Source organism: Octopus bimaculoides, chromosome 3, assembly GCF_046866305.1.
Source record: "Octopus bimaculoides isolate indiv1 chromosome 3, ASM4686630v1, whole genome shotgun sequence".
In the NCBI taxonomy this organism is placed as follows: domain Eukaryota; kingdom Metazoa; phylum Mollusca; class Cephalopoda; order Octopoda; family Octopodidae; genus Octopus; species Octopus bimaculoides.
This window is the reverse complement of record NC_142930.1, coordinates 13178380-13199123: the sequence shown is the minus strand read 5'-3', so window position 1 is coordinate 13199123 and position 20744 is coordinate 13178380. Positions and strand designations below refer to the sequence as shown.

General features: G+C 38.6%; 1 long non-coding RNA gene across 1 annotated transcript; it reads right to left on the bottom strand.

Annotated features, from left to right (window-relative positions):
• Positions 1 to 9395: 9395 nt before the first annotated feature.
• Positions 9396 to 20222, bottom strand: LOC128247427 (uncharacterized). The gene is made up of 2 exons (XR_008263814.2): positions 18551 to 20222; positions 9396 to 17213 (listed from the first exon to the last, which is right to left on the bottom strand). It is a non-coding gene; the product is annotated as an uncharacterized LOC128247427 (long non-coding RNA).
• Between the last annotated feature and the right edge of the window lie 522 nt (positions 20223 to 20744).

Sequence of the window (20744 nt, the reverse complement as noted above, 5' to 3'; positions counted from 1 at the left end):
AATCTGCAACCACGCAAGCAATTTTTGGTCATTTAACAATTCTATATGGTTTTCTGCCCCTTTTTTCCTTTCTTTTTCCCCGAAATTGGAAATGGTAAGCAGAGAATTATTTATAGCAATGGGAATGAATTATGCATGAATGTTGATTGATGAATTATGGTGACCAAGAAATAAAATACCGAAAGATACATTAACAGAAATAAAGCCAGCAAAAACGAAATAATTTGTGATTCGTTGCTAGAATCAGCAAAAACGGCAAGCAGTGGGAAATACTGTGATATTAAAGTCCTTCCACTTGGGTTCGATTCTCATTGAAATTCTTTAACGATGAATAATGTAACAGTCGATTATTTGCTCCATTCTAATTGCCCAGAGTGGAGGCGCAATGGCCCAGTGGTTAGGGCAGCGGACTCGCGGTCATAGGATCGCGGTTTCGATTCCCAGACCTGGCGTTGTGAGTGTTTATTTGAGCGAAAACACCTAAAGCTTCACGAGGCTCCGGCAGGGGATGGTGGTGAACCCTGCTGTACTCCTTCACCACAACTTTCTCTCACTCTTACTTCCTATTTCTGTTGTGCCTGTAATTCAAAGTGTCAACCTTGTCACACTGTATCACGCTGAATATCCCCAAGAACTACGTTAAGGGTACACGTGTCTGTGGAGTGTTCAGCCACTTGCACGTTAATTTCACGCGCAGGCTGTTCCGTTGATCGGATCAACTGGAACCCTCGACGTCGTAAGCGACGGAGTGCCAACAACGTACAGAACCTCCTGAAAAAAATGGCAACCGCTTTTTTTTTTATGACGCAGTGGAATTTGAACTCAAAACGCACAGAGACGGAACAGATAAGACAATACTTCCGGTCCACTGCTCTAACAATTCCATCTGTTCACTGCCCTGGGTTAGACCCCCACCCTCCGTTTCTTTTTATAGGTCTCGAAAGAGTGACTGACAAAATTGACAGCGACAGAATCTGAAATCAGAGCTTCGAGTCGGAATAAATATAGAGATGCCTTCAAGTAAGAACTCTTTAACTCTGCCAATTTGTCTCCTATTGCTGATAGCAACTTTATTCCTGTACAACGGACAAAATAAATACCAGTAATATGCTGATGTAAACACAACCGTCCATATGACTACATGATTTATCAATGCTCTTTCTTTCGTCACATATCCTGTGAAGTTACTTTTTATAGTGGTTGTGGCGATGCTTCTCACTAAGATTACGGCAATCGTGATCAAGAAAAATGATATTGTTGAATTTCTGTTATTTTCAATATTTATGTAATTAATATTGTTTTGTTGCCACATATATAATACTAATTGCAATACTCGAGTTTAACAATAATTCACATAAAATAACAATCATATGAATTCACTATATTTTGGATAACTGACTATTCATTCAGACTGACATTTTTCAGTAAATCTTAGAATATTTTATTTTCTACTCTAGGCACAAGGCCCCAAATTTTTGGGGAGGAGGCCAGTCGATTAGATCGACTCCAGTACGCAACTGGTACTTAATTTATCGACCCCGAAAGGATGAAAGGTAAAGTCGACTTCGGCGGAATTTGAAATCAGAACGCAGACAGACGAAAGTAAATCTGAGAATTTTGATTCACCCAAGTATAACCATTTTTTTTTTACCTTTGTACAGTGTAAGAGGGTGTGTGTGCCATTATAGCCTACAAAGCCTCTCCTTGAAAATATTTGTCTCTTGTGCAAAATTTCATCCATCAAGATAAAAAAAGAAAAGAAAAATATTGCTTACCATTTGGAGCATGGAAGACCTGTAGCTAAATGGTTAATGTTGCACTCGCATCGCATGTTCATGATCACGACTCCCCAACCGGGAAGTGCGCTACGTTCTTAAGTAAAACATTTCATTTCACATTGCTACAGTCCTTTCGACCATAAATGAGATACCATGCGACAGACTAGTGTCCTGCTCAAGAGGAATGTTGTTGTTAGCACTCCGTCGCTTACGACGTCGAGGGTTCCAGTTGATCCGATCAACGGAACAGCCTGCTCGTGAAATTAACGTGTAAGTGGCTGAGCACTCCGCGGACACGTGTACCCTTAACGTAGTTCTCGCGGAGATTCAGCGTGACACAGTGTGACAAGGTTGACCCTTTGAATTACAGGTACAACAGAAACAGGAAATAAGAGTGAGAGAAAGTTGTGGTGAAAGAGTACAGCAGGGTTCGTCACCATCCCCTGCCGGAGCCTCGTGGAGCTTTAGATGTTTTCGCTCAATAAACACTCACAACGCCCAGTCTGGGAATCGAAACCGCGATCCTATGACCACGAGTCCGCTGCCCTAACCACTGGGCCATTGCGCCTCCACTATCTCGGGCACCTATAAGCTATGGAAACCGAGTAACTGGCCTATGAGTGCTAAGACTTAAGACAGTAATTACTTACTTGTAGCACACACACACACACACACACACACACACACTTACCATTTTATATATTGAAATAGTGACTCGAAAATTTTCATTTATCTGATGTTATCCATGCAATTAGTAGACAGGAACTCCCCCTAGTGATGCTTAAAACCTAAAACAAATAACTTGGAACGATAGCCCCAATGTTATTAGCCAATCGAAATCTTTGGAAAATGACGGAGATGAGAGACCTTGTAGACTATAAGTATTTTGGATGCAAAATATTACCTTGTGGTATTTCCCTTCAGACTTATGGTAAGTTGTAGTTTGTGAGGATTGATAATGTAGATGTTAGCGTTGTTTTTTTAGCTCCGGGCCAGCCCTTAATCGAGAAATCCTATGATGAACGCATTCCAGTATTGGCCATTTCGATTGTTTTTTTTTTTTCGTAGGAATGCATGAAATAATGTGTTTTTTCTACAACGATAATGTATAATTTGAGTAATATCTTGGCAGTTATTTCGAGCGATCGTGAAGAGAATCCTTCGTTGGCTTGTAGTTGATAAGAGTGAATGAGACAATGGTGAAAGAGCTGTGGTGGTTTAATGTATGCGTGTGTGTGTAGAAATAAATTGATGTAATTAGAAAGATTTATTGTTTTCTGTTATCCCTAAATGCTGAACCCATGATAAAATTACATGTATTCGAAAGGGGGAAACACCCCTAATCAATTAAATTAATAACACTTGGTTCTAACGTAATCGTGTAGCAAAGGGCCTTTTAGGTGTGTAAAAATAGTAGGGTGTGACATCGTAAATTTCCCATTCGAAATGAACTGTCAAATAGGAAAGAAAAAAAGATAGAAATCCAGATGAAAAAACAAAAAAAACAAAAAAACTTAAAATTGATTTAGTACTGACCTTTGAGAGTTAAAGTTGAAGTGTTACAGAAGGAACCTATATGTGGTTGCTGGATGTATAAAAAAAAATAGCCAAATTATTCATGAACTGAATATTGGCTTCAAATTTTGGTACAAGGCCAGCAATTTCGAAGGAGGGGTAAGACGTTTACATCGACGCTCAGTGCTCAACTGGTACTTATTTTATCGACCCTGAAAGGATGAAAGGCAAAATCAACCTCGGGTGAATTTGAACTTGGAGCGTAAAGATCAACGAAATGCAGCAAAGCATTTTGCCCGACCTGCTTACGATTCTGGTAGATCACCGTCTTATGCATGAAGTAAATATTATTTTGTTAAATGGTTCGAGATAGGGATAATGTAATTATGGATATACGACTTCTGAAAAAATATTTTAAATATGATGGTCATGGCAGAACAAAGTCTACTCAGTATTGGAGTGATTTCTGTCTAAACAACAACGGCGAGAGCTTCACTCGTTATAAGTAAGTCACATACGCTTCAAATCACACTCTAGCGTCTTTACCCTCTCTGACCTGAGCCCCTGTGTCAAACTTTACCCTCCATCTGGACCTCTGCGCAATAATAATAATAATAATAATAATAATAATAATCCTTTCTGCTAAAGGCACAAGGCTCTGGATCTGGTCGTGGTTCCTCAGGGAAACCGGCTAAAAGCTTCTCAGTGGCAGGGACGTTTGGCCTTCCCACATAGTGTGGGAAATTCCTCTGAATATCTTTGTAAACTCTGAGGGGTAGCCGAATTAGCATTAAGTGATCCGGAAACCTAAGGGTGCTGGTGTTGTAAATTGTACCCTCTCTCTCAATCTTCTTGTTTCGGGCTATGAGAGCCATCAAAGTTTCGTTGGTCCTCCTTACTAACACGTAATTGGGTGTTTCTGTATTGGTTGCAGTAAACTTTCTTTTGGTGTAAGCTTTCTTTCCTGACAATCTTATGGTATTCTTTCTGGAAACATTCGGGATTTTTTAAATAGTTAAAATTTTGAGTATGAAAAAATTATGTCGACAGTGATATAATGGTGTAAAAAATAATTTACATCGTTATATTTAACTTTAAAACTCTCAGGATTGAACCAGCCAAGCTTCATCCAGTCAGAGTTTTATAGTATTTTGATAGATGTTTATGGATGTGTGCGTGCGTGTGAATGTGTCTATTAAATTTCGCTCACAAGGTATGGTTATCTCGAGGTTACAGAGCAATTCTGACTTAAGTAAAAATACACGCATGCACACGCATATATGCATGTGCTTAAACCCTCGAGAAGAATTCTTTATTAGCTGCCCACATGCATATAAATTCACACAAGTCCATTACAAATTCTGCCTACACTAGGACAATACTTGCCTTGAAGTTAACTCTTACTCTAGCGTGCACTCAGCACTCTCCGATCAACATAATCTAGACACTAGTTGGAATACATTTTCACTTCCAGTCCTGCTCAGAGATACGCATGAATTTCTGTTCTACTAACATCCTCTATGAAGCCAAAATACATTCGCTATCGCACAAACCACCAATTTCCTCACAGATCCATCGACACATATACGTTTACGTATAAAACCATTACGAGCAAGACGTTTCTCAAATAAATTTACGTAACTTTATAATAAACAGTATGCTACATCTGAAATTAAGATTTAGCACTACCGGCTCTCATAGATAACTTTTATACGCATAATACATCGTCGACTTAAGGGACATAACTTGGCTAACAAAAATGTGTATTACAACTTCTTGCCCATTTCACTCATTTCCTAATATATATATATATATATATATATATATATATATATATATATTGTTCTTTTACATCTTTCACAAGTGACCATACTTATGCCTAACGGTGTATAGATTCTTTTGTATTCTATACGAAGTGCTAATAACTGCCTTCCATAAAGCTTAAGCAGCACGTTTGTATATCTTCAGAACAGTATAAAGATCACCTGCAAGTCTACAAGAATTGATCTGTGTCTGCTTGTTAAATGTTCAGTCGATAACAAAGGCATACATGGATACATACAAATATACTTCAATACATACATATATAGCTGTGTGGTAAGAAACTTGCTTCCCAACCGCATGGTATGGGTTCGGTCCACTAAACTTGCACCTTGGGTAAGTAAAATATTCTACGGCCCCTGACCGACAAAAGCCTTGTGGATGGATTTTGTAGATAAACTGAATGAAGCTGGTTGTGTGTGTGTGTGTGTGTGTGTGTGTGTGTGTACATACATGTATATATACACCTCTCGGTTTGTTTATGTTCTCGAAACTTAGCGGTTCGGTAAAAGTTACCGATAGAACAAGTACCAGATTTTTAAATGAGCACAGGAATCGATGTGTTCGACTAAATCCTTTAAGGTAGTTAGTGCCCAAGCATAGCCACAGTCCGTTGGCTGAGACAAATAAAAGATGGAAGGAGAATATATTGCCCACTGGGGGTTAAACACAGAGAGGGCAAACAAGGACAGACAAAGGGTTTAAGTCGATTACATCGACCCCAGTGCGTAACTGGTACTTATTTAATCGACCCCGAAAGGATGAAAGGCTGAGTCTTCTTTTTCTACGCAGCTATATATATATAACAAGATGTATGTGTGTATGTGTGTGCTGTAAACCCATTATGGTCAATTGGTTAAGAAGCTCTTTCCTTAACCGTGAGGTTTTGGGTTCGATCTCACAACATGGCATCTCCCACGAATTTCACATTCTATACCTCAGGTTGACCTATACCTCGTGAATAAAATTGGGTGGACTGAAACTGTAAAGAAGCCCTTCGGATGATTTTTACTTGAACTTTAAAATATATAGTTTTGCCACATACTGTATCGTGCATATTCTACTTTATTATGTTAAGTATACACGTTTCTGTGGTGCGAGTAATCCAGTCTATCGAACAATTGCATCTTCTTCGTCTAACGACGAAGATCCTCCCAACCATAATATATAACGAAGTGATTGACTGAACCTCTAGTTTTAGAGAAGTAGGCGACATTTTGAACTGAAAAAAATTATAATTTTAAATTTATACCAGAGACAAGGGCGGTGAACTAGCAAGATCGTTAGAACTCCGGGGAAAATTGGTTAAGAAATTGGTTTAGCGTCATTTCGTTTGTCTTTACGTTCTGAGTTCAAATTCCACCGAGGTCGTTTTTGCATTTCATCCTTGCGGGTTCGAACTAGGGTCGATCTAATGGACTTACCCCACCCCCTACCCGAACTTACTGACCTTGTGCCAATATTTGAAACCAATTTATACTAGTCACAGTCTTGTTACTTCTCCTATTATTATTATTGTTGTCATAATTAAGGCGGCGAGCTGGCAGAAGCGTTAGCATGTTGGACGAAATGCTTAGCGGAACTTCGCCCGTCGCTACGTTCTGAGTTCAAATTTCGCCGAGGTCGACTTTGCCTTTCATCCTTTCGGGATCGATAAATTAAGTACCAGTTGCTTAATCCCCCAAATTTCAGGCCATGTATCCTTTGATAGAAAGGATCATTATTGCTGCTATTACTGTTCAACCCCAGGTCAGTTCTGATCCAGGAGACTTACGATTAAAAGTGCTCCAGCCTTTAATATTATTCGTTTTTCAAACCTATCATAATTAGATTAAACAGCTCCCGTTTTAACCCCCGTCATGCCGTATTCCCCCTATAGCAAGGATAGGTTAAATGCCATCTCAGCCGGATTCCAGGTAAAGCGGTAAAGAACAACACATGTAGAAAAAGAAGACGCAGCCAATTCTATTCATTAGTTTGCCTGCAACCGTTATTCTCGAGTTGTATATGCAACTATTTATTATTATAATAATGATAATAATAATAATAAGCAGAAGAAGAAGAAGAAGAAGAAGGTGGTGAGCTGGCAGAGTCGTTAGCACGCTGGGCGAAATGCTTAGCGGTAATTCGCCCGTCTCTACGTTCTGGGTTCAAATTCCGCCGAGGTCGGCTTTGCCTTTCATCTTTTCGGTGTCGCTAAATTAAGTACTAGTGAAATACTGGAGTCGATATAATCAACTAGTCCCTCCCAAAAAATTACAGACCTTGTGCCTTTAATAGAGAGGATTATTATTATTGTTGTTGTTGTTGTTGTTGTTGGTATTATTATTATTATTATTATTATTATTATTAAGTGAGAGAGCAGTGCATGCCATTAAAGTGATACTGGGGTAAAATATACGAAGCCCATTATACCCATCATGACTACATGCATCACAGCCATGTGTGCGGGACATGGAAATCTCAGATCAAGATAAACAGCGCATGACCTCGCAGGTGGGGCCCAGATAGAATCTTAGGGCCGAGTAGCCCATCCCATTCAAAAGGTCCCTGAATAAAGTTTGTTTAAGGATGCTGAGCAAAACACTCATGTTTCCAAAGGTGAATTATTCAAACCCCAAAGGATTCCTCTCAGCACATGGCTATGGTGCTCCCCTACTACTTCTGTTTGTGATCAGAGATGCACATATCGTCAGCCACCAAGGGACATGCTCAACTGGTTAAGGTCAAACAACTGACAAGCAAATCTGTGGTATTAAGCAGAATATTTGCTGTAGCCCATCTTTAGCAGAATATAGAAATATATATATATATATATATATATATGGACAAAGAGAGAGAGAGAGAGAGAGAGAGAGAGAGAGAGACAGACAGACAGAAAGAAAGAGAGAGAGAGAGAGAGAGACAGACAGACAGACAGACAGACAGAAAGAAAGAGAGAGAGAGAGAGAGAGACAGAAAGAAAGAGAGAGAGAGAGAGAGAGAGAGAGAGAGAGAGAGAAGAGTTAAATGCGTAAATTGGTATTTGATAGATTAAGAGTGCAAGTAGGTTAGAGTGAGTAGCAAACAGTACAAAACTAAAAATCTATGAAGGGTTAGGGAGATAGTAGTGTCCTTGACATAGGCACTCTCTTACACAGGAACATACGGCAGAGGTGAGATAAAATGAGAAAAATGTAAAGCTAACCTGATTACGTGATTTTATTCATGTCTTTCTCTCTTTCCCTCTTTCTCTGACGCATATATGAACTTATATACCAGTAAATCCCCGTTCCGCTAAACTACTTTCTCCTTTCCCTTTTTCATCGTATTTGCAGGGCTTGTTTTCCTTCTCTAAAAGGCGCCATTCCTCACGTTTCCTACCGTCTGATGGTCTTTTAGGTCTTACTCTTTCAGAATTCCCTTCTTTCTTTTCTATGCATACATACGTACATTAAATATATATATATATAGAGAGAGAGAGAGAGGGAGAGAGAGAGAGAATGCATACATAAGATATAATAAATATATATATATATATATATATATATATATGCTTACATTCATATAGGTACAATAAATACCTGCACATACAGACTTATATATATATGTACACACATATATACACACACATGTACACATATATACACACATTTATACACACAAGCACACATATATATACACACACATATATGCCTGCACACACACACACACACACACGCATACGTATAATTTTTATACACATACGTTTATCTGTATATTTCCTCTCCACATCTATACCTTCAGACAAACACCTCTCCTCGTAAAACCTGTCTGCTAGTGTCTCTGCATGGGCTCATATATTTTGCCAGACATGTATCTGTCGACATCCTGTAATCAAGGAGAATAATTAACATTTTTTGTATGAATATTTTCTAGAACACTTCACTATATTACATGCGCAGACACACACATACACACACTCACGCGCATACGAGTAATAAACGAAAAAGAATTATAATAAAAATATCAACGAAAGTAAAAAGAAAAAACAATTGTTAAACATATGCAAAAATGTAGGAAATATTTATTGCTGTTTCAGTCGTTATTGTCGTTTTTTTTATTAGGTGAAGGTTACACAAACAAAAGACATATCATGTGACAATGCTGTGTGGTCGTGAGATTATTGCTGTTATCATTATTAGGCGGTGAGCTGGCAGAAACGTTAGCACGTCGGGCGAAATGCTAGCGGCATTTCGTCCGTCTTCAGTTCAAATTCCGCCGAGGTCGACTTCGCTTATCATCTTTTCGGGGTCGATAAAATAAGTACCAGTTGATTACTGGACTCGATGTAATCGATTTAACTCCTGTCATATCCTTATAGATAAAAAATACATTGCAACAGTGTAATAGCAATATAATTGAAACAAACGGTAGCAACTACAGGGAGCGTAAGAACAATATTTTAAGAACCAACAATCCAACACGTTAACTCGAAATGTAAATTTAAACTCCAGCTTTGAACTGTCAACACACGAACCTCACTTACTCAGACCGCTACTATTTATATGTAGTGGTCCAGTCCATTCTCGCCAGGAGACGTCGTAGTCTCGCACAACATTCCCTTTTGAGATTTCGTGTTCCAAAGGAATCATACATATGTGTGCCATAAATATCGCCATCCGTTAGAGAAAAAATTTGTAGTTTGGAACCAGTAGTTCTTTGACTGCTATTTCTAAATTTTCAGTATGTTGGTGAAGCAACTCATGCCGATCCCTATATATTTATGATTATAAATGTTTTTACCGATAAAGGTTTTTTTCATACTGAACTACTTGGCAAAATTGTTAATTATTAATTTTATTACTAATTGGCAATTCCCTGCCCTATATCTGTATATTTATATTGATGTCTCTTATTGGATGGTTAAACTGTTACCCTTTTATACGGGACTTTTTATGCGTGACTATTTGTGGCGCACATGGAATAAATTCTTGGGGTGAAGTGTTTGAACTTACTAGCCGATAAATTTTGTAAATGCCTTCCTCATGTGTTTTTGATGTCGCATGGTCAAATTCCCATGAGTATATAGACACTTTCAAATTTATCGTACATCATGCTGATGATCGGAGAAGAGTAGCTTTATACTCTTAACCGTGAAACGTCGTACTCAATTAACTAAAGGCAGGTTTGTTTTTGCTTTTCTCTTCTCTTTTTGTTCTGTGTGTGCCATAAATATCGCCATCCGTTAGAGAAAAAATTTGTAGTTTGGTATCAGTTGTTCTTTGACTGCTATTTCTAAATTTTCAGTATGTTGGTGAAGCAACTCGTGCCGATCCCTATATATTTATGATTATAAATGTTTTTACCGATAAAGGTTTTTTTCATACTGCACTACTTGGCAAAATTGTTAATTATTAATTTTATTACTAATTGGCAATTCTCTGCCTTACTAATATATATATATATATATATATATATATATATATTAGTATCTCTTTCGCTTGGGTATTATTTCAAAGTGTTCGGTCTGCTTTGTTTTTCTCATGCTAGTTCTACGGGACTCTTTTACTTCTAGTACCGGCGCATTGAATAATTCACAAAATACTTCCACGGGCAGTTCTTCGTGATCTTTGGTATGCCTCTTACTTAGCTGGTTTATATGTCTCTTATGTTCACCGTTACATCGTACTTCCAATTTTTCTAGTAACAAGGCCATCTTTCCAGCCTTCTTAACCGTTTCTATAGGTTTTGAAATGCACTTTATCACCTGACTCAACGTATTTCGTTGGCTCTTTCGTATTTCCTATACGTCTTGTTTTTCTCTGGTAATAGCTCATCAAAAATGGATTTTATTCTCATTGCGTTAATCCTGTGGGAGAGTCTCTGAATTTGTACTTGGATTGGAGGGTGGGGGTGTCACTCTGTATATTCTTTAGAAATTTGTCAGTGCTTCGTCAATTCATTATTCGTTTTTCTTAAGGCTCTCTTAAAAGTGTCCATAAATCTTTCTACCTAGCCCTTTGACTTCGGGTGGTAGGGTGGAGTGAAAATTTACTTTATCGCATGCCTTTTACAGACGTTCTTGAATTCATATGCAAAGAATTGCGTTCCGTTGTCTTAAACTAGCGTGTCAGGAACACAGTATTGCGCAAACAATTCGTATAAGAACTTTATAGTTGTCTCACCTGCAAACATCCGGCCACTTACTACAGCTATCTGCTACGATTAGGTAGTAAGTGCCATTTACCGGCCCAGCATAGTCAATGTGTAACCTAGACCATGGGTTCTCCGCCTCTGTCCACGATTGATATTTTATCGGTGGGGCTTTGGCTGCGATCGCGCAAAATCGGCACATTCTCACTAAGCTACCGGTATCTTGTTCCATAGACTGCCAATAGACATAACTCTTCATCAAACTCTTCATCCTTGCCATTCCTGGGTGTCTGTTATGAAATTGCTGCAATATACCTTTTTTTAATGTGGTTGGAACCACCATTCTTTGGGCATACTTCAGAATTTCATCGCAAATTGAAAAACTACTGGCATCTGAATTTTTACTCTTTATTTTTTAAAGTTTCTTTTATTTTCGTAATATATTTACCACTTACAGCTTTCATTCTTATATCCTGTGCTGTCACTGGTAGTTCTTGGATAACTTTCATCATAACACTATTAATTTCACTTTCTGCCTACAGTGCAGCTATAAGTCTCTGCTAGTGGTTCCATCTTTTTTGGAATTAATCTCGAAAGGCAGGCCACATGACCGATTTTTCGAAGGAATGTATTGCATTTTGAAATCATAATTTAGTAATATTACACCCCACTGTAGCAGGTGGTTCGCAGTATGAGTCGGTAACCTTTTTATAGACCCATAAATTGACGCAAAGGTCTGTTTGCAATAAAAGGGCCTCCTTTTCAATTTGACTATATCTCTTCTCTGCCGCTATTAGCGAGCGCGAGACATGGACCACTGGTTTTGTACTTCCGTCTTCGTATTTATGAAGTAGAATTGCACCTAATCCGTGCTCGGAAACATCAGACGCTATAATGATGTCCATTTCGGGATCCTAATGTGCTTACGACAGGTCTGAGATTACAATTTTCTTTTATTTCTTCAAAAGTATTTGGCATTTAGTGGAACACTTTACTACTTCTTTTAATAAGTCATTCAATGGAGCTCTTAACTTGTACATATTCGAAATGTAGTTTTGGCAGTAGTTTACCAACCCGAGAAATGCTTGTAAAGTTGGAATATTTGTGGTGCAGGCATATTCCTTATTGCATCTGCCCTTGACGGATCAGGACGCCTACCTCTTTTATTTGCCCTAAGTATTTAATTTGAAGTAGAAAGAAGTCGCATTTTGCTTCACCCAAAGTGAACCCGAAAACTTTAATTTTCTTAAACACTGCTTTTATGTGTTCCACATGCTGTTCGCGAGAATTGCTCTTGCTCAAAATATCGTTCAAGTACGGAATTGCAAATTCACATTCGGACAACTTAGTATTCATGATTCACTGGAATATTGCTGGTGCCACTTTTAATCCAAAAGTTAATCGTGTGCATCTGTACAATCCTCTACGTGTATTTATAGTAAAATATTTTGAGCATTGTTCATTTACCTTTATCTGTAAATAGGCTCCAGACAGATCTAATTTGGAAAAAAATTTTCCATCATTTAACTGAAAAAATGTCTCTGTTTCTACTTACTTGGAAATAGGCTTCCGTCTCTCTACATAGACCTAAATCCTCTGATAACACTTGCTGGAATATTTTTTTCTTCAGTTCTTCCGAAGACTTGTTTTTAACGGTACAATCATTTATGTTATTGCAGTAAAGATTTATGGGGTGGTGCCATAAATCGAATAGTTCTAATCAATCTGCGCCTAACAGATTGATTGTATTATGCACAACGAATAATTTTGCTTCGCGTGTCTCTCCTCGAAATGTGACGTCGATACATGTTTTTCCCATGAAATGTAATTTATCGCCTGTTACACCACGCGCTATTTTCGCTGTTTTACGTAATCTTGTTTTTTACCAAATTTTCCCCAGGTATCCGCATTTATAATCGAGATGTCACTACCTGTGTCTAACTGTAATTTGGTATTCACATAATTTATTTTTACGTGCACGAATTTTCTTGTTCTTCTGTCGCAATCACTCTCCGCTGAAAACACCTTAAAACTTTGGAAGCTTGAGAACGCCTGTGTCCCAGTTTATTTTGTTTTTAAACGGACAATCCTTTTTGTAGTGTAGACGTCCATAGTCATAACACCGATTGGAGCCTGACACTTTTTCTGATTGTGCTTCCCGGGACGACACATTTGAATTTTTGCAGAGTCTTTCTCTTGTATTTTTTTCAAATCATATTTAAGATTTAACATAGTATGACATTCTTCTGCGAGGGTCTGTAAAGATAAATCCTGGTTCACTTGCTCCATTTTCGAGAGAATCTTTGCCTGAATTTCTCTATCTTCAGGTGCTATAAGTTCTTGCACGAAAACAAGTGATTTGAACATATCCTGAGATCCTGGAGTTTGAAATTTTCGCACATACGGTTGATTACTCCGGTGTAGGTGATAAAATCCTCCTCCTCATTTTTTGTTAAGTCCCAACACTCCATTTTGATGTTGAATAATGAAATTCTATCGCCAAAACTTTTTGAAAGAGGTTCCACGGTTTCTTGGAAATCAAGCTCACTCGACTTTTTGGGGAGAATAAAGTTACAGTAACGTTCATGATCGGCAGGAGCTACCTTGCGTAGCAAAAACCTTACTTTCTACTCCTCTGACTATGACTTGCACTCATTGTTAAAAATTACCTCGTATCTTCTATAATACACAAGAAACGTAATACTCTCCTCCGGGTTATACGTAAATTCATAAATTGCGTTAGCCACGCCGTCTGACGTAAACGAGCTTTCTGGATTTTCGGCCTTCATCTCGAAGCCCCACCTCCGCCGTTCCAAACTTTCTTCCTCTGGCAAGGTGAGAAATTCCCTGCCAGATGGGTTTTAACGCCTTTTCAATTTGAATTGTAGTCATTAATTCGATATTCTTGGTTTTGACAGAGTAAGTTCTATAGATTATCATTTTTTCTTTGGCCTTCTGTAATTCTTCTTGGGGAGGGGGTCACCTTTACGCTGTGCCCCTCCCTACGAAGCATATTTTTGTATTTACCAAGTTCCTTTACATCAATCTTTTTGTTGTGACTTTTGGCCACGGTGGCAAAATTCATTTTTCTTCTTCTTTTTTGACTATCACAGAAATTGCTCTCAGCAATTCTTCCTCGAAAGGACTCACATTTTTTAACACTGTGCTACCCACTTCAAACAAGGGGAAACACGTCGACAAAATTGCCGTAAGGCAGCAGAACAAAAAGTGTTGTTCAGCACAAAACAAATAGAATAAACAGCAATTCAACAATACAATAATTAATTTAACAGAGTGACTTACTACAAATACGCCTTTTAACAGAAAGTGGAACTAGCACGATGATTTTATTCAAACCACAGGGGTTAAACAAAGGGGGGACAATACACGGGACAAATAGGGATCGGGGACTTGTCGGATGAGATTACATATAGTGAATAAAAACATTATAATTGCGAATGAAAATGAAAGAATGAATGGACGCGGAATAGGTTTGACCCCCACCACCCACATTCCTGCGTTGAACCGTTTACTCCGTCCTTTTTTTCTTCCGCTTAATTAGGCACTTACATACCCAACATTCGGATTACTTTCTTCCATTCTTATCGTACTTTTTTGCCATCAGGCATTTTCTCCCCACACGTCCTTTCCCTCTTAGGTGATATAGGAAGTGGTTAACCAAAGCACGCCCGGAGACGAAGGTGCTTGATGCAATACCTCTTCCACACGTCTTCCATATCACCTCTTTCGCTATAGCTATTACGGCTAGAAAGCAGAATTTCTCTTGTTTTAGAGAAGACGGTGGAACGATCTTAATAATCGACTCGGCTGACAGCTGTACTCTCCCCAGCTGTGACAATGCTCGTTCGGCAGAAACCCACAGATCCGAGAGACTCGGACACTGCACGACTGCATGCAGAACAGTGTCGTTGCTCTGCTCACAACGTGGATACGTAGGTGAATCTATAGGTAACGAGCCGAAAGTCCTTCGATGCAGGTTGGCAAGTTGACTTTCATCGAAACCCAAGGTCTCCTCCAGGCCCTCATCACACTTGCCCTCTACCAGCTGAGGTGGTACCCCCTCCGCTGACATTGCTCGTTTGAGAGAGAAGCACGAGCGCCTGTCGACACTCTGCTTGCCAATCTCCCAGCCTTGGTCTACGCCTGATCCAGCATTCCAGTTGACCAAAAGAGGTGAACCTGGGAAATATCTCATCATCGAACTGAGACCACATCCGCTCACCGTTCAAGTAGAGTCTCAACCTCAGCGCATGTCTGCGCATCTTTATGTACGGCATCTCTAACCCATCTTTTAGCGGCTGTTGGCAGCAGATAGAGCGCCTTACAAGAGGCCACCTGTCCTCCCACAAGAAAGGAAAGAGCATGCCTTCCAACTTGTTTAGCCATGGATCGGGGCACAGCACGATGGTTAGGTGGTAGGTAATAACAGATGCACTAAACACATTTTCCACCTCTGCTCTCCCTTTCAGGAATAGCCTCCGCCCAGACCAGGTCTGAGTTATGCACGCCACCCTGTCCGTAACCTCGCTCCAATTCTTCTTCTCTATCTCACTACTTCACTTACTCAGACCGCTGCTATTTATATGTAGTGGTCCAGTCGATTCCCGCCAGGGGAGTCGTACATAACACCTCTCTCCAAAATTTCAGGCCTTGTGCCTATAGTAGAAAGGTTTATTATTATTATTATTATTATTATCATTATCATTATTATTATTATTATTATACACACATATACAGGTATGGTTTGTATGTATGTATGAACACGTGTACCTGAATACGCACAAATAAATACACTGTCGTAAAAAAAGAAAGGAAAAAAAGTAAATTATATATATCATTTAAAAACACTTTTTTTTTTACTTGCTTCAGCCATCGGACTACGGCCGTGATTGATCACTGCTTTGAAAGGTTTCGTCAAACAACCCGACCCCGGAACCTACGATTTTAGGCTTGGTATTTATTCTATCGTTCATCTTTGCTGAACCGCTAGGTTACAAGGACGTAAACAAGCCAACACCAGTTGTCAAGAGGTGGTGGTAGCACAAACGCACATACACATAGCTATAAACACACACACACACATGCGACGGGCTTCTTTTAGTTTCCAATCTCACTCGCAAGGTGTTGGTCGGATTGTGGATATTGTAGAAAATACTTTTGCAAGGTGTCGCAGTGTAGGCCCGAACCTTAGATTACACTGTTAGGAAGTTTGCTGTCCAACTACACCGCCTCACCTGCCCCTACATACATACAGACAGACATACGTGTTGCTTGAAGTATTGTAGTATGTAAATAATGAAATAAATGCCTGCAAGACCTTTGTGCAATGAAGATGGAGTGTTAATGAAACTAAGCAGAGTCTTGTCAATGAATGAAAGAAATATGAATGTATTGAATGTATTACACAGATTACTTAACAAACTTGTTTCATCCCGAAATATTATAGGTTTCTTAAACAATCTATGTAAGCTGTTACGATAGTTTTATCATAATAGGGATAAATCGCCACTGTAAATGACTGAGATGGCTTGCTGACAATTGCAACAACTCTGGACTGTTAGATTCTTGTCACTCTTATTTGAAAAGGCGTTTTACCCCGAAATAATATAGGCTTCTGAAGCAACCTATGCAAGCTAATACGACAGTTTTATCTTTATCTTCCATACATTGATATCACCTTACATCTGCATTTCTCAGATGTTATACTGATATTTATCGCATTATATATATCATAAAAAGAACAGTGACAAAGAATATGAGATAAATTGGAAGAAAAAATGAGATGTGCTTGTAATATAAAATATATGGATTCTCAGTCGGTTTCGAAAATGAATGTTTATTTGTTCGTCCAGCTGAAATAAGTAGTCGTTGAGTGTTGAAGCATTCCATAGATGTGTTCTCTTAAATTATTCTTTAGGTATTTTTGTTTATCGTGTCCACAGAGTTGAAAAAATTGACGAGGACCTGGTAATTAAAAGTAGATAGGTAATGAATATTCACCCTAAAGGACAATGGGACTGAACGAATACATTTTAAAGAAGTTTCTATCCCTTTTTCCAGCACTGAGTTAAATGAAATATGTAAAAATAAAGTTCTTTGACCAAGAACCACATAGAATACTTTCAATAGATTTGAACTTTCAACTCTTAGGTTGGCTGTTCAATACTTTATTCACAGTTAGCTTAAAACATATCCAGAAATCGGTAAATGTATACGGGGATAGCAACTGTGTCAAAGTGAAAGCAATTTCAAATATTTTCCTGTTAACAAGCTAGATTCAAGTGATATAATGTTCAACCCCTCATTAACATGTCAAAACACAAAACACTTCTAACCTAACTTGTAGAAATGTTTTAAGCACACCATTTATAATTAGCTGTTACTCATTTCTCTGCAGTAATTGTTTCAGTAAACCAATACCTGTGACTGAAAGAATTGCATCTTTTCCTTCATCCTCTAACGATGTAAGCAACACAATAGCATAGTGTTGCAGAGATTTTTTTTTTTTACTTTCGTTCTTTTATTACTTGTTTCAATCACAAGACTGCGGCCATGCTGATGCTGGAGCTCTCTTGAAGCGTTAGTCAAGCAAATCGACCCTGGTATTTATTCTATCGGTTTATTGTGCCGAGCTGCTAAGTTACGGGATGGGAGACAAATACAAGTGAAAAGATAAGCACACACGTGCGCGCGTAGGAGAGGCTTCTTTTAATCTCCATCTACCAAATCCAATCACAAGGCTTTGGTTGGCCCGGGACTATAGTAGAAAACACCCAAAGTACTAAACAGTGGACTGAAGCCGACACCATGAGCTTGGAGAGCAAACGTCTTACCTCAAGCCACGTCTACCGTAAGATTTATGATATTATTATTATATAAAGCGGCGAGTTGGCAGAATCGTTTGCACACCGGACGAAATGCTCAGCGGTATTTCGCTCGTCGCTACGTTCTGAGTTCAAATTCCGCCGAAGTCCACTTTACCTTTCGTTCTTTCGAGGTCGCTAATGTACTGTATAAACTTTGATTGCAAATTTTTCGCAAACATATGTTCTTTTTTTTTGTTGTTTTTTGTTTATTAGTGTTTCAATATGGCCACCACAATTTTTGAAAGCCGGTAAGTCGATTACACAAAAAAAACAATCTAACCTTACCGCTTATAATTTGTCGCAGTTTGATAACTGAAAGTTCAAACTTGTATGATACTGTGGGCGGTATCAGCAGCAAGCAGGTCGTCTCTTTCAAGTATTGTGAGCCACAGCGAAATACAATGGAAAAAGAAGGGGATCAGAAAAAGAAAATACCTTTGATGAAGAATTTATCCAGTAAAAGGTGAGAAGAAGTTAACGCACACTTTCTAAAAAGACCTCAAGGAAAATGGAGAAAAACTTGGCTCATGTTTGGCACGTTGTTTTTTTTTAATTTTTACCATCCTTGATAGATGAGAAAACTGGTATAGCTGGTACTTTCTCCCAAATCGGGGCCGCAAAACACGAGGAAAAGAAATATCAGGTTCAGTAGCAGAGATATTGGTAACGATCCTCGGCTTGACACACAGTACGGGTACATGGGTATGTGGAAGTGTTCTGCAACAATATGTGGTCAAACCGTATCTGTATGTATGTTCAGGTTCTAATAACACTCGAAGACTATAAGAATAACTCGGAATTATACCATATTTAGAGAGTGAAGAGCGTATCATAGCGGTGGCGCCGGGCAGGATGTGCAGCTTTCACATGTGTTGGAGTAGAGGTCATTTAAGTACCTTCCAACCAGAAGAGGAAAAGAAAACAGAAGGCAAGCAATAGCACAGTTTTTAATAACGCCAATTGGCTTCAAGAAACACCTATTTTTATATAACACGGCTTGTCATCAAAGAAAGAATTATCATTATTACTTTTATAGATTTTTATAAATTTGACTCGGGTTCGTTCTTATTCCTAGCAGATCTTATGTGGTAACCTTAGGTATCCACAAGCTTTCAATAGTCTTTCAAGTGCTTAAGACCCTCCTGATAATCTTTCCTACCCCCCCCCCCCACTAAGAGGCAAACTTTCGGTAGAAGTTCTACAAGATATTCTATTCCAATCTCCTCCAATCATTTTTTTTTAATATCTTTACTTACAGTTCCCAATACATCAATTATTACAGATACGACCTTTACAATTTTCATACTCCAAATTCTTGCAACTTCAAATTTTAAAGATTTATCATTATTATTATTATTATTATTATTCTTATTATCATCATCATCACGATGCAGAATTAACCACGCTGGATTTTAAATATACTTACTAAGAGATTTACTTCAATAGTGTTTGCCCTTTATACAGATTACGAGACAGTTATACACGAGAATGGATATACAGTAAATACAATTAAAGAAGAACATTATCTACGCATTTTGTTTATTTGGCATAAAATTAGCTGCAGCTGCTAATTTAACAACGGTGACCCTCAAGCAAGGTCAGTGAGAAACTCATGCGTTAACATATCATCATGCGACCCATCATTTTTTTTTTTTCGAAAAATTATCAGTAATATTAGTTGTTCCACGTCTTTAAAAAAATTTGATAAAGCAGCCCCTACAACACCAATACCTTACTAGAGAGTGAATTAAATAACAAAATTACTCATTCATCTAATTCCACGCCCTACCAACTTAGCAAAGATATCGTAATATTAGTTGATACATTAAAGCGGCGAGCTGGCAGAATCATTGTCTGGCCGGACAAAATGCTTAGCGGCATTTTAAGTACTAGTCAAACACGGGTCGGTGTAATCGACTTATCTCCAGACTTATAGCTGGCCTTGTTTCAAAATTTGAAACCAATATTATTCGACACATTATTTTTTTATTACTTCAATCTAATATCGTAAAAAAACCCTTAACTACAAATATTGGTTTCAAATTTTGGCACAGGGCCAGCAATCTTTAGAGGAGGGGTAAGTCAGTTCTATCAACTCCAGTATTCAACTGGTACTTATTTTATCGATCACTTATTTTATCGACCTCGGCGGAATTTGAACTCAGAACGGAAAGATGGCTGAAATACCTATTTCTTTACTTCCCACAAAGGGTTACACACAGAGGGGACAAACAAGGACAGACAAACGGATTAAGCCGATTATATCGACCCCAGTGCGTAACTGGTACTTAATTTATCGACCCCGAAAGGATGAAAGGCAAAGTCGACCTCGGCGGAATTTGAACTCAGAACGCAGTGGCAGACGAAATACCGCTAAGAAGTTTGCCCGGTGTGCCAACGATTCTTCTAGCTTGCTGCCTTCTTAACTACAAATATTCCTTTCTACAATAGTCACAAAGCCCGAAATTTTATAGGAGGGAGTAAATCGTTTACATCGACCCCTGTGCTCAACTGGTACTTATTTTAACGACCCCAGAAAGGATGAAATGCAAAGTCGACCTCGGCGGAATATGAACTCAGAACGCAGTGGCAGACGAAATACCGCTAAGAAGTTTGCCCGGTGTGCCAA